The 15,032-nt window shown below is 43.9% G+C and overlaps 1 protein-coding gene across 2 annotated transcripts in view; it reads right to left on the bottom strand.

The window, feature by feature from the left end:
- Ext2 (exostosin glycosyltransferase 2) overlaps positions 1-3,736 on the bottom strand; it is a 145,498-nt gene extending 141,762 nt beyond the window's left edge. Inside the window, exon 1 of one of the 2 annotated variants that reach the window (XM_015477806.2) lies at positions 3,549-3,736. The gene's annotated coding sequence lies outside the window, so the exon portion shown is untranslated. Of the gene's footprint in view, positions 1-3,105 lie in introns of both variants that reach the window. The other variant, XM_015477807.2, reaches the window with a different exon arrangement.
- Between the last annotated feature and the right edge of the window lie 11,296 nt (positions 3,737-15,032).

Raw genomic sequence — 15,032 nt, 5'->3', positions numbered from 1 at the left:
TTCCCCAGGTACCTACTGGTCCACATTAGCCAGGGCCAGCCAGGGCCTGCAGGCCTCCCTATTAAGGTCACTTTGAGATCAGAGGGAGGGAGATCTTGAGGAGGACAAGCATTGGTCCTGAAGCAGGTACCTCAGTGAGGGCTCTGCCCTTGCCAAGCTAGGAGAGGCTGCTCTCCTCTGCCACGGAGGGCAGGAGCTCTGCTGGCCCCGGGTCTAAGGCAGAGCAGGAGTTCACCCTTCTCAGCGCCTCCACCCAGTCTCTCCCTCTCTCAGCCCCTGCTGTAGGAGAGGAGACCAGTGAGAGGTGCGCCTTCAGCCTCCTGTGCAGTTCTGCCACAATCGCGATTCAGTTCTGGGCCTGACCTCAGTCTGTCCTCCAGCTGCAGGAGAGAGGGCTGCAGAGACTCCTGTCTTTTACGCTGCACGGGGTTGACATCTGGCTGACCTGAGCCCAGCATTCTCTTAACCCAAGGCTTCTAATGGATGCAACAGGAGCCAGCCAACCCCTCCATCCTCACAACCACCGCTGGCCACACACCCTCAGTGCTAGAGTACCGTGCTGGCCGCTGCTCTGCCTCCTACTTGGATCTCCTCCCAACTTCCATCCTGAGAGTCTTACAGTTGTGATACTAGAGAGCACCAGGGGTTGCCAGCCTCTCATTGCCACTGATAAAGGGGCCCTTGCTGCCACCTGAGGGTGAAGGGTTCAGTTTCAGAGTACTCTTCTCAGGGCCTGCTTTCTAAGAAGAGCCTTAGTCTGTGGTCTGCCAAACTAAGAAAAACATCTTGGACCTGGATGGCTTGCCCACGTAGGTGGATCCAGACAGCCAGAGTGAGGGAATAAGGAAGAGTGTCAGGGAAGAACAGAAAGCCTTCAAGATACCCGACTGAGCTGGTCACCATACTGAGCCAAGCAAACAGAGCTGAGCCTGGCTAGGAACCCCTGCAGATTCAAGCAGAACATACCTCAGATGCGCTGGAAGCCAGGGCATTCCCCACCAAAGCCCAGCCTTAGATGCACGTTCCTCTCCGCTCCTGAGTATCCTTCACAGTTAAGCAAATGCCCAAGAGTCTGCATCAGCCTCTGAAGAATAAAAGCTGAGGCTATGGCAAACACCTGGGGCAGAGTAAGCATTTGTGATAAAAGAAATGGGGGGTGAGACATGAAAGCCGGGGAGCTGGAGACCATCTCTGAGAAGCCACCTACCTTCTGCATACTCCATTACAGCACTTCCAGTGTTGCCTTAGTTACATACTTGCAAGTCTGTCTCCTCTACTGGTTGTGGTTTTCTTGCAGTGAGTCTTGCTCAGTATCCCCCAGCTAATACCAAGTCCAGAACGTAAATGCTCATTAAATAAAACAAATCTCTCCTCCTCAGTTCCATTGGCACACACTGTTCTGCATCCATAGGTTCGAGTTATTACATGGTGAGGGCTTCTAATTTTTGTCTTTGCTGAATTGGAAAAAGTTTCCAAAAGGGAGAAAAAGGCTAGCTATTTCACAGACTCTGAATTTTCTGTACCCACCCCTAAAAACCTCCTCTCCCACTACCCACCACACATAAACACATCCAAAGAACATCCCTGCTCCCTGCACCTGCCCTCACAAACTTGTGCTGAACTGCCTCCCTTATGTAAAACTTCCTGCCTAGATTGAACCCATGATGTTCCTGACTCGGGGCATCCCAGCTGCACCTCTATAACATACAGAACCAACTTTCACAGGAGTTTTTGCATGCTGAAGTACAGGAAGATGGATATCTCTAAAACCATCACCAAGGAAATGAGTTGTCATCTTTCCATTCCAAGAGGACGCTCAGAACCAGCAAGAAGTCACAGGAGGGGACAGAAAGAAAGGAAACTTCTGCAAATGAATGTTTGTTCTATATGACGGCAATCTGGATCAAAAACGGAATCCCGAATCAAAGCTCTGCAAACTTCACCCTCCTTTAAAAACATCAAATACATCCCTGCAAAACACTGGAATCTTCTGGATAGCTGAGTCTTCTGGGCACTGAGTCACTGGAAAAGTCTTTTAACCCCAAGCTACTGTCAAGATGAGATGCATTTTCTGTTCCTGGAATTATTTATTCCAAAAATTTGCCTGAATAGCATTTCTTCTGTGCTTCAGACCATATTCAATCCTTTTACTCCATTTTTATTTTTATTTAATTTTATTTTTGGTACCAGGTATTTAACCCAGGGGCACTTTACCACTGAGCCACATCCCCTCCTCCCCCACCCCAGCCTTTTTTTATTTTTGTTGTGACAGGGTCTCATTAAATTGCTTAGGGCCTCACTAAATTGCTGAGGGCGGCCTTGAACTTGCAATCTTCCTGAGCTGCTGGGATTATATGCATGTACCACCACACCCAGGTGAGTCCAAGGTTTTCAATCGCAATTTCTTGTCTTTTTTAACCTTTTTAGAGAAGCCCAAACAGCCTTCCAGGACCACTGCCACACTAGAAATTAATCAATCTGCTCCAAAAAACAAAGGAACCAAATATGAGCAAAAGCAGGAAAATCCACAATTCATTGCCTTGCCTGATGATTCTTTACAATTACACTATGGCTAACTGCCTCTAAAAATGGTTTCCAATTTAAAAGAACTGTGCCTTTTAATTGTGGAAATGATAATGTAATTAATACAGTGAATACCACTAAATAACCAGTAACTATACTGAGCACTTACTACACGCCAGGGTCTGTTTCAAGCACTTTATTAGTGTTAATTTATTTAATCTTCATAACACTGCTGGGTGACAAACTAATACTGCCCTTATTTTACAGATGGAGAAAGTACATAAAGGCAAGTACTTGTCCAATAGGACAAAACTAGAAAATGTCAAAGTTAGAATTCCAAACACAGCAGCCGTCTAGCTCTAGAGCCCACTGTCCATTCACACCCGCACACGCAACCAGGAGGCTTACGGCTGGGAAAGGGAAGAGTGATAGAAATGGAATCATATATTTTATTACCATGAATAGGACTTTGAGCTCTGAAACATATAAACCAAGGCCAGTTGAAGTATTTAGGACAATTAACTCACTTACAAGAAAAGTTAGATATATTTCTATCTCAGGACAAACAAGCACAGGACCCACCTGGAGGAGCGCTTCCCCAAGCAACTACTGGAGTCTCCACACTATTCCGAGATCTGCTCCCACCACCGATACAAAGCTCCAAGGGCCTCTGAGCCTCCAGGCGACGCCCAGGGCCAGCACGCCCTTGGCCACCCTCCGCGGGGCGCGAGCCCTGCCCAGGAGCGCAGCAGTGCGCGGGGCGCACCCAGGGGCGCAAGGCCTCGGCATGGGAGGGGCGGCAGCCGGGAGCCGGGAGCCGGAGGGGTGCGGGAGCAAAGAGAGGGCGGGCGGGGGCAGTGCGCGAGGGGGACCGGTGGGGAGGCCAGCGGCGTAGGCGCAGCCCGGAAGCGGGTGCCAGAATCCTAGCGTCCCCACTGAGGGAAGTCGTTTCGGGGTGGCCTTCCCCCGGGCCTTGGCTGCCCGCGCGCCCACCCCGGGGCCAGGCCCCTGCGCGCCGCGCTCACCTCAGCCACGGCTGCCTTCCGCTCGGCCTCGCGCTCGGTCACCGGCTCATGCCGCTGGGCGCGGGCCACGGCCGCCCGGGTCCGAAGGCGGGGAGGTGGGGGCCGCCGCCAGGGCCAGGTCTGCGCGAGCCAGCTGGGAAGACCGCGCCGGCTGCTAGGCTCCCCGGCGTCTGACACACCGCTCACTGCGCATGCGGGAGCGGCCGGGCCGCGCCCTCTGCTGGACAGGAGGAGTCAGGGCACCGCCGGGGCTTCTTCCACACAGGCTCCTAGATCTCTGAGCCTGGTTCTCAGCTGGAGAAGATGCACACACAAAGAACTAGACACCACACTCCATCTGTAAAAACCGTCAAAGATGATAATATTTGAGTATAATCAGTGCTGTGGAGTGTGCAAAATTTCCTGGTGGAAGCTATCCTGCAAATATCAAATATCCTGGGCACTATTCTCAATATTTATCAATAGCAAAATATTGGAAGGAACAAAAATAACCTATAGGGCTTGATTTGGATGAAATAATGTGATAGTGTGTGGGTAAGAAAATATTGCCAGGATACGTCTTAATACAACAGCATGGTCCAAACAACAGGTATAATCATTTTTTAGGTTAAATATGTATATGCAAAAGCAGAAGAGATAAAATATTTAACCAGTTGCTTATGTTCAGATATTTGAATAATAATTTTTTTCTCCAAGGAATTTAAGAGACAACTGAGCAGTTTCAGCAATTGTGTAGGCAGAAATGCAGGCGTTTTCATTTTATTTCTGGATTATTCACGTGACCCAGCCTTATAAATGCACAGTAAACCTGTTACAAGGAAGTCAATAGAGTCTGAAAACACAAATCAAAACACAGAGTGATGTTATTGAGAGATGCATGAAACAACACCACTGGGCCTGTTTGCTGGCTGGTGGGAGTTCTGGTTCTAGCTGCAGGAGCCAAATCCTTAGGTTCCAACTGCACCTTAGCGCCATCTGGTGGAAGTTGTCACTGACAGCTTACTCTTGTTCATTGAGAGATCTGGAGCTCTATTGGAGGCTTCTAGAAGCAGAAGTGATTTCAGGAATAGTGTGGACTTAATGCCTACTTGTCACAGATCTAGAGACTGGAATGACAGCTTTCAAGATCTGGGAAGCCCACACCACACCCTCCTTTCCCACATCTGATGGCTCTGATCTCCAAATCCACACCCTCAACACCCTCGCCCCCATGATAGGAAATTTAGCACACATACAACCCTAGGAGAACTGAAAGGGTGGGGAGCAGTACCCACCACCAGTGGTATACATTCCCATTTTCCCAGGGAACACTGGCTTTACTTTTTATAATAGTTCAACACAAGTTATTTTGGCTGGGAGATTGTGGGCTCTTCATCGTGATCTTCTTTGTATTTATCTGTATTTCAAAACATACATGTTTGTAATCAATCATCTGTTCTTTCATTAAACGAGAACATGCTGTGACCAATAACTGTGTGACACACGCACTCTGAGGAACCCTGCCTGTTCTACTGGCTTTTAATAACCCTAAACTTGCATAAAGCCTGGCACACAGTAAGCACTCAGTGTTTGTTGAATGAATAAAGGGTGCCAGATGCTGGGAGGAGCCAACTAGAAATGAGATAAACACACAAGGGCGATTACTCAGAGCAGAGAGTGGAAAGTGGCATAAGAGAACAGAAACCAATGCCACAGGGTTGAAAACAGAAGGAGAGTGCATCCAATTGGAAAGATCTAAAATGATGTCAGTCAGAAGGGGTATCTTTGCTTGTCTTAGACACATTTAGGATTCTGCCAAATCAAGAGGTGAAAAGGGCATTCCAAGAGGAAAAAAATATCATGGAAAAGGGGCATGTCTCAAGGAGAAGCCATCAGAAACAGCAAGCCTTCTACAGCCCAGCAAGGTGAGAACAGCAGAGCGACATTTCTAGGACTACAAACCATGCAGGTGACTCGAGAGGAGAAGGAATAGAAGCTGGGATATTGGAAGCTACAGGCACAGACTTATACCTGGATATTATTATTATCTCCTGAGCATTATTCTCCAACAATGCAGCATAGCCACTCTTTAGATGGCATTTTCATCGCATTGGGTATTATAAGGAATATAGAGACTATTTAACGTACAGAGGGAGGTCTGTGTAAGTTACATGCAAAGACTCTGCCATTTTTGTAAGGGATTTGAGCATCTGCAGATTTTCCTATCCACAGTGGGACCTGGAATTAGACTCTGCAGATACAGAGAGATGGCTCTATATGAAATACCAAACAATTATGTTTATTCTGTCTTAAAATAAAAAAGTTTGTGCTACAAAGAATAATGTTTAGAACCTCAAAAAATAAAAATATATATCTGTTAAAATTTAAAACTCAAATAAATCAAAGCAAGTTAGATATAGCTAAAAAGGTATTCTGAAATAACTGAAAGGAAGACCAAAAGAAGTTACCCAGAAGGTAGCGCAGAAAGTTAGGAAGAAGGAAAATAAGAAAAATAAATAAATAAACAAATAAAACAGGCATGCAGGCAGCAGGCCAGTCTCTCTTATGTACCAGAGCAGGTCCAAAGGGAGAAGGGTGGGAGAGAGGGGCAGAAGCAATATTTGGTGAGACAGTAAAGGCTGGGGAGCTTACAGAGCTGAAGAAAGCTACAAAGGCAAGCATCTGAGTGTATCCAGAATGAGATACATCACAATAAATCTATCTCAACATGCAATGACTTGGATAGGGGTGTCTGATGCCGGGGACAGACGCCTGTTCACCATGGCTTAACCAATACTGGTAATGGCTGTGGGTCTATTGACCACGTACTACATTCCAGGCCTTGGCATAAGGCTCCACACATCCATATCTCATTTAACCTCACAGTGTTCCAGGGAGGTTGGTTCTATGAAGTCAGAAAGTAACTATGGGATCCAGGATTGCCGCAGTCTGGCTGGGCACAAAATCACGAGCCACCACACAGCTTGTAGATTCAAACAGCAACTCTTTATTCCCGAACTCACACCAGCCGTATACAAACACGTTCTGGGGAAATCCACGTTCTCTGCCCAAATCCACGTTCTCTCCCAAATTCACGTTCTCTCCCAAATTCACCTCCACTGGGCTTCTATCTCCAAAATATACTGTCTGAATCCCGTGAGAACTCAAGGGGAACTTAGGCAGCAGGATACGCCCTATTCCCAGCAGGAATAATCTTAAACCTTAAACCTGGAACCTAAACTGGGAACGCCCTAAACCCGATTATGTTAAACCAGGAACACCCTAATCCGCCCTGGTCCTTGAGCAAGGTCAACTACATTCAATGTCACTGCAAAATGTCAGCAACATGGGGTACGCTGGCAAGGAAATTGTCATACCTACTTGGCTAATGGCTCCCAGCACAGGATGGCGGGCCAGGGGAGGGGGCATTGTGTGTCGCTCCCTGACCTGGGACTCAAGAAGTGACAATACTGCTTCTCTGCAAGTGATCCTCCTGCTTCTGGATAGGAATCACAGCCACCGTGCCTGTGCAGGGCTCTGACTCAGCTCAGAGTAAGTCTCCCAAGTACTCGCCCACGCAGGACTATGGGGGCCGAGCAGGACCAATGGGATCAGCACCTGTGCAGAACTTTGGGCCACCCACCTGGGCAGAACTGGATGCAGCTCCCACGTAGGACACCCAACAGTCACCCACACACTGGAACTCCAGCTGCCACTCTTGTGTGGATGCCCATCAACCCACCTGGGCTCCCTGGGTCACCTCCTGCCTGCAAGGGAAACTTCACACAGGCTCTGAAGAAAGCCACAGCCACAGGCTGCATGCCACAGACCCAGTCTCTGAACTCATCGTCCAACGCCATCGCCTGGCACCCCAACCCCATCCAACCCCCTATGGCTGAAAGCAAAGGCCTCCATCTTGGGTCACCTTCATCACCATCTTGAGTGGGGGCAACTCCCCGTTTGGAACTCCAGCTGGCCAGGTACCCGGTTTCTACCTCCCCCTCTCCTAGCAGCCGCTAACTCAGCACAAGGACTGCTCAACACACAACAGCTCTCAGCAGGGTAGATGCACAGCAGGCCCAAAGTGCCACACAAGACCCCCGGAGAGTAAGGTAAGGGAGAGGGTGCCTGCCATACAGTTTAGAGACTAACAGCTGGAGGTCTTCAGGTGAGATAAGGAGATAAGACCAGGTGCTCACATCACAGGAGCAGGCCAAAAAGAGATCCTTGAGGTGCAGTCTCCCCTCGGGGACCAGCGGGTGCCACACCCCACTTCTAGGTGCCCTCCACCCAGGACCAACCCTCCCTCCCTGGTTACCTCCACCATCCTGAGCGCGGAGACACCTGCTAACAACAGGCAACCGACCTACCAGATGAGAAGGGAAGCAGGAAGGATACTCATCTCCAACCAAAGCAATCCCTGTTTCTTCCTTTGAGAATTTTTTTTTCTTTTTTTCTTTCTTCTCCCTCCCTATTCTTCTGCCCTCACATCCCCAACATATGTGAAACCAAGAACTTTGCATGGATTAGGATACTGAGGCCTGAGATGACTGAGTAATATATTACAGTTGTGTTGTTCATTCATTTCTTTTTCTTTCTTCTCCAATTTTTACTATTTTAACCTTTTTATTTTTCTTAATATACATGGGTGTTTGTTCCATGTACTCTACTGTCTTCCCAGTTACTTGTCAACCTAAAATTACTTCCTCTCCTTTTGCCTGCTACTACCCTTCTTACTTAGATTTCCCTTTCACACTTCCTAAGATATAATAACTCTATATCCTCACCTCCTGCCTCCTCAGTATATTGTCCCACAGCTCACCCCTGGTTCTTTGTCTACCATCAGAAACTATAAAACTTTTACAAACCTACTGATTTTATTGTATATGATAATTGAATTCACCATTTCTGTACATTATGACCAAATTGTAAACATCTATTCCCAACTCTTTGTTTTTAGGTGGCATATTGTTTATATTGGGATCTGTTAACATTGTCCTTCCCCTCAAAGGAGAGGCTTTGGATCCCTACAGGGGCACTATAAGCCTATAGGGTAAAAATGGTAATGCCTTGAATCCACAGAGCTAGAAGGGAAGACACACAAGCAACATGAAAGGACAAGGGAAGAAGTCCCCCAAAGAAGCCAAGATACCACAGTATTAGAATCCATGGCCAGCACCGCAGATGAAATGACAGAGATGGTGTTCAGGATGTACATAATTAAAATGGTCTGTGAATTAAAGGATGATATTAGAGAGCAAATGCAGGCAGCAAAAGATCATTTTGAAAAAGAGCTACCTAAACAAATACAGGAAGCCAAAGATTACACCAAGAAGGAGATAGAGGTTCTAAAGAAAAATCAAACAGAAATCCTCAAAATGAAAGAAACAATAAACCAAATTAATAATTCAATTGAAACCATCACCAACAGATTAGACCACTTGGAAGACGGGACCTCAGACAATAAAGGCAAAATATATAACCTTGAAAAGAATATAGTCCACACAATGAAAATGGTAAGAAAGCATGAGCAGAACATTCAAGAAATATGGGATAGCATAAAAAGATTGAATTTAAGAGTTATTGGGAGAGAGGAAGGCATAGAATTCCAAACCTAAGGAATGAACAACTTATTCAATGAAACAATATCACAAAATTTTCCAAACATAAAGAATAAAGTGGAAAACCAAATTCAAGAGGCTTATAGGACTCCAAATGTACAAAAGCACAACAGAACCACAACAAGGTGCATTACACTGAAAATGCCCAACATACAGAACACATAAAGAATATTAAAAGCCACGAGAGAAAGGAATCAGATTACATATAGGGGGAGACCAATTAGGTTATGTGCAGATTTTTCAACCCAGACCCTGAAAACTAGAAGATTCTGGAACAACATATATCAAACTTTGAAAGAAAATGGATGACAACCAAGAATCTTGTATCCAGCAAAATTAAACTTTAGATTTGATGATGAAAAAAACCTTTCATGATAAACAAAAGTTAAAAATTTTACAGCTAGAAAACCTGCACTATGGAACATCCTTGGAAAATAGTCTATGAAGAGGAAGTGAAAAACTGTAGTGTTACCCCATTTCTCCACAGAAAATTCTTAACTGGGCTTCTCCCGAAACCTTCACCATGGCTGATTTTAGGACTGTCAGCAAAAGAGTCTCTGCAAAAGAGTTCAATGTAGATAAACTCCCTATTTTCATGTTGCTCTGTCTTACTTGGCCACTGGTGGGAAAAAATCATCACTCCAGGTGCTGGACACCTCCTTGGTAGTTTTCCACAAACATGTATCCAGTATAGCAGTTTGTAGAAATGTGTAAATAAGGCCTCTGGATTTGAGCTGGGGCTTCACAGAGATGTCTACTTTTCTAAGATAAGAGAAGTTACCTATTGGGCTCCATGGTAACAGCTGGCAGGGGGAGGAAATAAAGAGGCGAAGAAGCTCTCCCCTTCTCAGGTGCTGTCCTTGAAGGGTTAACTTGCCCAGAACAGTGAAAGAAAAAAGCTGCTTTATGTGACTTCAGCAGACTGTGAACTTCTGAGCCCTCCCCTTACACGCTGGGTATAAAACTCTGAAACTACCTGAACTCAGGGTTCAGGGCATTGATTGATTACAGCAAAAGCTGTGCCCTCTGAACCTGGCTGCAGCCAAATAAAATTGTTTCCTGCTATCTTCAGTGCCTTGCCTCGTCTGTCCCTACAACAAAATGACAATGAAAATCAGCAGAGACGCATTACACTTAGGAAAATCTAATCAAAGGAGAAATCAAGTCAAGTTAGAAAACAAAAATAAACACAAATGGCTGGGAATAAAAATCATGTCAATAATAACCCTAAATGTTAATGGCTTAAACTCACCAATCAAAAGACATAGGCTAGCTGATTGGAATTAAAAAAAAAAAAAAAAAAAAAAAGACCCAACATTATGCTGCCTCCTAGAGACTCATCTCATAGGAAAAGACATAAGTAAAGTAAAGGTTAAAGAATGGGAAAAATCATACCACTCACATGGACTGCGGAAGCAAGCAGGGTTTCCATCCTCATATCAAATAAAGTAGACTTTAAGCTAAAGTTAATCAAAAGGGATAAAGAAGGACATTTCCTACTGCTTAAGGGAACCATACAGCAACAAGACATAACAATTATAAATATATATATGCCCCACAATATGGAGCATCTGTGTTCATCAGACAAACTCTTCTCAAGTTCAAGAGTCAAATTGACCACAACACAATAATTCTGGGTGACGTTAACACACCTCTTTCACGACTGGATTGATCTTCCAAACAAAAGCTAAACAGAGAAAATATAGAACTCAATAATACAATTGATAACTTATACTGAACTTACATATATAGAATATTTCATCCTTCAGTGAGTGAATACACTTTCTTCTCAGCAGCACATGGATCCTGTTGGGAGTCGCCTGGGCTACAAAGACTAACTTCCGCATCCCCCGAGAAGAACCATCCAATGATGAGCCCTGCTGGCTCACATGATCCTTACTTACCAATCAGACTAGCCCTGCTGGCTCACATGATCCTTACCCACCAATCAGACTAGCCCTGCTGGCTCACATGAATCTTACCAACCAATCAGACTATCCCTCCTGGCTCACATGATCCTTACCCACCAGACAGAAAGCACCCCATGCCAACCGTCAAACCATTAAACTGTTAAACTGTCACAACTGTAAAACCACCCCCAGCTCTAAAAATAAGTAGATCTGTTCCTCAATAAACGGGCATTTTCTCTTAAGATGAGCCTTCATCGTTCTTTCAGATCCTTCTCTAAAATAGACCATATATTATGCCACAAAGCAACACTTAACAAAAACAGAAAAGTAGAGATACTACCCTGAATTCTATCAGATCACAATGGAATTAAATTAGAAATCAATGATAAAATAAAAAATAAAAACTACTCCACACTTGGAGACTAAATAATATGCTACTGAGTGAATAATGGGTTCCAAAAGATATCAAGGAGATTAAAACATTCTTAGAGGCAAATGAGAACACAGATAAAACATATTGAAATCTCTGGGACACTATGAAGGCAGTTCTAAGAAGAAAGTTCATTGCATGGAGTTCATTCTTTAAAAGAAGAAAAAGTCAACAAATAAATGACCTAACATTACATCGAAAAGTCTAGAAAAAGAAAAGCAGTAGAAAGCAGTAGAAGGCAGAAAATAATTAAAATCAGAGCAGAAATCAATGAAATTGAGACAAAAGAAACAATTGAAAAAATTGACACAACAAAATTTGGTTCTTTGAAAAAATAAATAAAATTGACAGACCCTTAGCCATGCTAAGAATGAGAAAGAGACGGAAAAGTCAAATTACTAACATATGTGATGAAAAAGGAAATATCACAACAGACACTACAGAAATACAGACAATAATTAGAAATTATTTTAGAAACATGTACTCCAATAAAATAGAGAATATCGAAGGCATCCACAAATTTTTAGACTTATATGATTTTCCCAAAATCAATTGGAATGATATACACAATTTAAACAGATCAATTTCAAGTGATGAAATAGAAGATGCCATCAGAAGCCTCCCAACCAAGAAAAGCCCAGGACAGGATGGATATACAGCTGAGTTCTACAAGACCTTTAAATAACTAATACGTATACTCTTCAAATTATTTTGTGAACTAGAAAAAGAGGAAACACTTCCAAACTCAGTCTATAAGGCCAATATCACCCTGATTCCAAAACCAGGCAAAGAAACATCCAAGAAAGAAAACTTCAGAACAATATCTCTAATGAACATAGATGCAAAAATTCTCAATAAAATTCTGGCAAATCAAATACAAAAACATATCGAAAAGATAGTGCACCACGATCAAGTGGGGTTCATCCTATGGATGCAAGGTTGGTTCAACATACAGAATCAATAAATATAATCCATCACATCAAGATACTTAAAGATAAGAATCATATGATCATCTCAATAGATGCAGAAAAGACATTTGACAAAAGACAGCACTGCTTCATATTCAAAACACTAGAAAAACTAGAGATAATAGGAACCTATCCCAACATCATAAAAGCTATCTATGCTAGGCCCCAGGCCAACATCATTCCAAATGGAGAAAAATTGAAAGCATTCCCTCTAAAAATTGGAACAAGATTGGGATGCCCTCTTTCACCACTTCTATTTAACATAGGTCTTGAAACACTGATCACAGCAACTAGACAGACAAAAGAAATTGAAGCGATATGGATAGGAAAAGAAGAACACAATTTAGCACTATCTGCCGATGATATGATCCTATACCTAGAAGACCCAAAAAATTCCACCAGAAAACTTCTAGAACTAGTAAATGAATTCAGCAAAGTAACAGGATATAAAATCAACACCCATAAGTCAAATGAATTTATGTATATCAGTAACAATTCCTCTGAAATGGGAACGAGGAGAACTACCCCATTTACAATACCCCCCCCCCCAAATAAAATACTTGGGAATCTACCTAACGAAAGAGGTGAAAGACCTCTACAATGAAAACTACAGAATGCTAAAGAAAGAAATTAAAGAAGACCTTAGAAGATGGAAATATCTCCCTTGTTCTTGGATAGGCAGAATTAATACTGTCAAAATGACCATACTACCAAAAGCACTATACAGATATGATACAGTTCCAATCAAAATCCCAATGACATTCCTCATAGAAAAAGAAAAAGCAGTCATGAAATTCATCTGGAAAAATAAGAGACCCAGAATAGCTAAAGCACTCCTTAGCAAGAAGAGTAAGGCAGGTGGCATCACTATATTGTTAAGGTCTGTAAACAAGTCAGGATGGCACCTGGCAAATGTTAGAGTCTGTAAACAAGTCTGGATGGCACCTGGCAAAATGCCAGAGGGAGTGGTTTGTGAAGTAACGCCAGTGAGCCATTAAGTGTGGAGATTCCTTATTGATTGACTGCTGTATCTATTTTATGTTAATTAAGATAAGCTGTGTGGAATGTATATATACCACTCCTGTCCTACAATAAACGGCTTCCACTCCTGCTGTATTGATCTATACAAGTTGTTCATCACCCCCCTGGTTATTTTGCTGCAGCCGGACTGTGGCACTATATCAGAACTTAAACTATACTACAGAGCAATAGTCACAAAACAGCATGGTATTGGCACCAAAATAGACTGATAGACCAGTGGTACACAATAGAGGACACAGAGACTAACCCACATAATTACAGTTCTTTTATAATAGATAAAGGTGCCAGAAACATACATTAGAGAAAAGATAGCCTCTTCAACAAATGGTGCTGGGAAAACTGGAAATCCATATACAACAAAATGAGATTAAACCCCTATGTCTTAAACCCACGCACAAAACTCAACTCAAGGACCTAGGAATTAAACCAGAGACACTGTGCCTATTGGAGGAAAAAGTGGGCCCAAATCTCCATCATGTCAGATTAGGCCCCAATTTCCTTAATAAGACTCCTATAGCACAAGAATTAAAATCAAGAATCAATAAATGGGATGGGTTCAAACTAAAAAGCTTCTTCTCAGCAAAAGAAGCAATCAGTGAGGTGATAGAGAGCCTATATCTTGGGAGCAAATTTTTACCAATATCACGTCAGATAGAGCACTGATCTCTAGGGTATATAAAGAACTCCAAATGTTAAACACCAAAAAAACAAATAACCCCAACTATAAATGGGCCAATGAACTGAACACACACCTCTCAGAAGATGATATACAAGCAAGCAATCAACAAATATGTGAAAAAAATGTTCAACATCTCTAGCTACCGCAGTCTGGCTGGGCACAATTCACGAGCCACTTATCAAGCAGAAACGAACTTTATTTTTAGAACACACACACCGCACCACACGAGCTCTTCAGGAATTCCCTCAGAGCCCAACTGCCACCACCGGCTTGCCACAAGCCTCTCACCCCCACTCCTCCTGCTCTTGAGGCCCATTGGCTGGGTCACGTGGGCAGAGCCAAAAAAAGTCCCCCAATGAGCAGCTCCATGGTTTGTAATGGCGGGGAAACAGCCCAATGAGCATCACCACAGAGGAGCCAATTAGCTGGCAGCTAGAAGTTTGCTGGGGCCGCTGTGAGCCAATCATCAGCTGGCAGCTGGAAGTTTGCTGGGGCCCCTTCGGCTGTGGCTCTCAACATCTCCCCCTCTCTGCTTAAACAACAAGCATGTGGCTTAGGGACCCTGCCTGCCTTAGGTTGTCCAATACTACATATGGGTCTTACCCATCATCAGATGAGCTGACCTCAAGGCGTCAGCCTCCTGTCTTAGGTTGGTACCATTGCAATTGGATCTTACCCGTCATTGACTACCGGTCCAGCATACAGCCACACCTGTGGATAGGTCTTTGTACCAGCGGGGGGGTGAGGTTCTTTGCCTCACCTCTGTTGGCCCCCAAATTTTAGCTTAATGACCATCACAAGCAGAAGGGAGGAGGATACACCAAGCCAATTGACGGCTCCTTTTGGAAAAATTGTA

The sequence above is a fragment of the Marmota marmota genome, unplaced genomic scaffold (genome assembly GCF_001458135.2).
Source record: "Marmota marmota marmota unplaced genomic scaffold, marMar, whole genome shotgun sequence".
NCBI classification, from domain to species: Eukaryota; Metazoa; Chordata; class Mammalia; order Rodentia; family Sciuridae; genus Marmota; species Marmota marmota.
The sequence above is the reverse complement of the archived record's forward strand: the minus strand, read 5'-3'. Positions and strand labels throughout refer to the sequence as shown.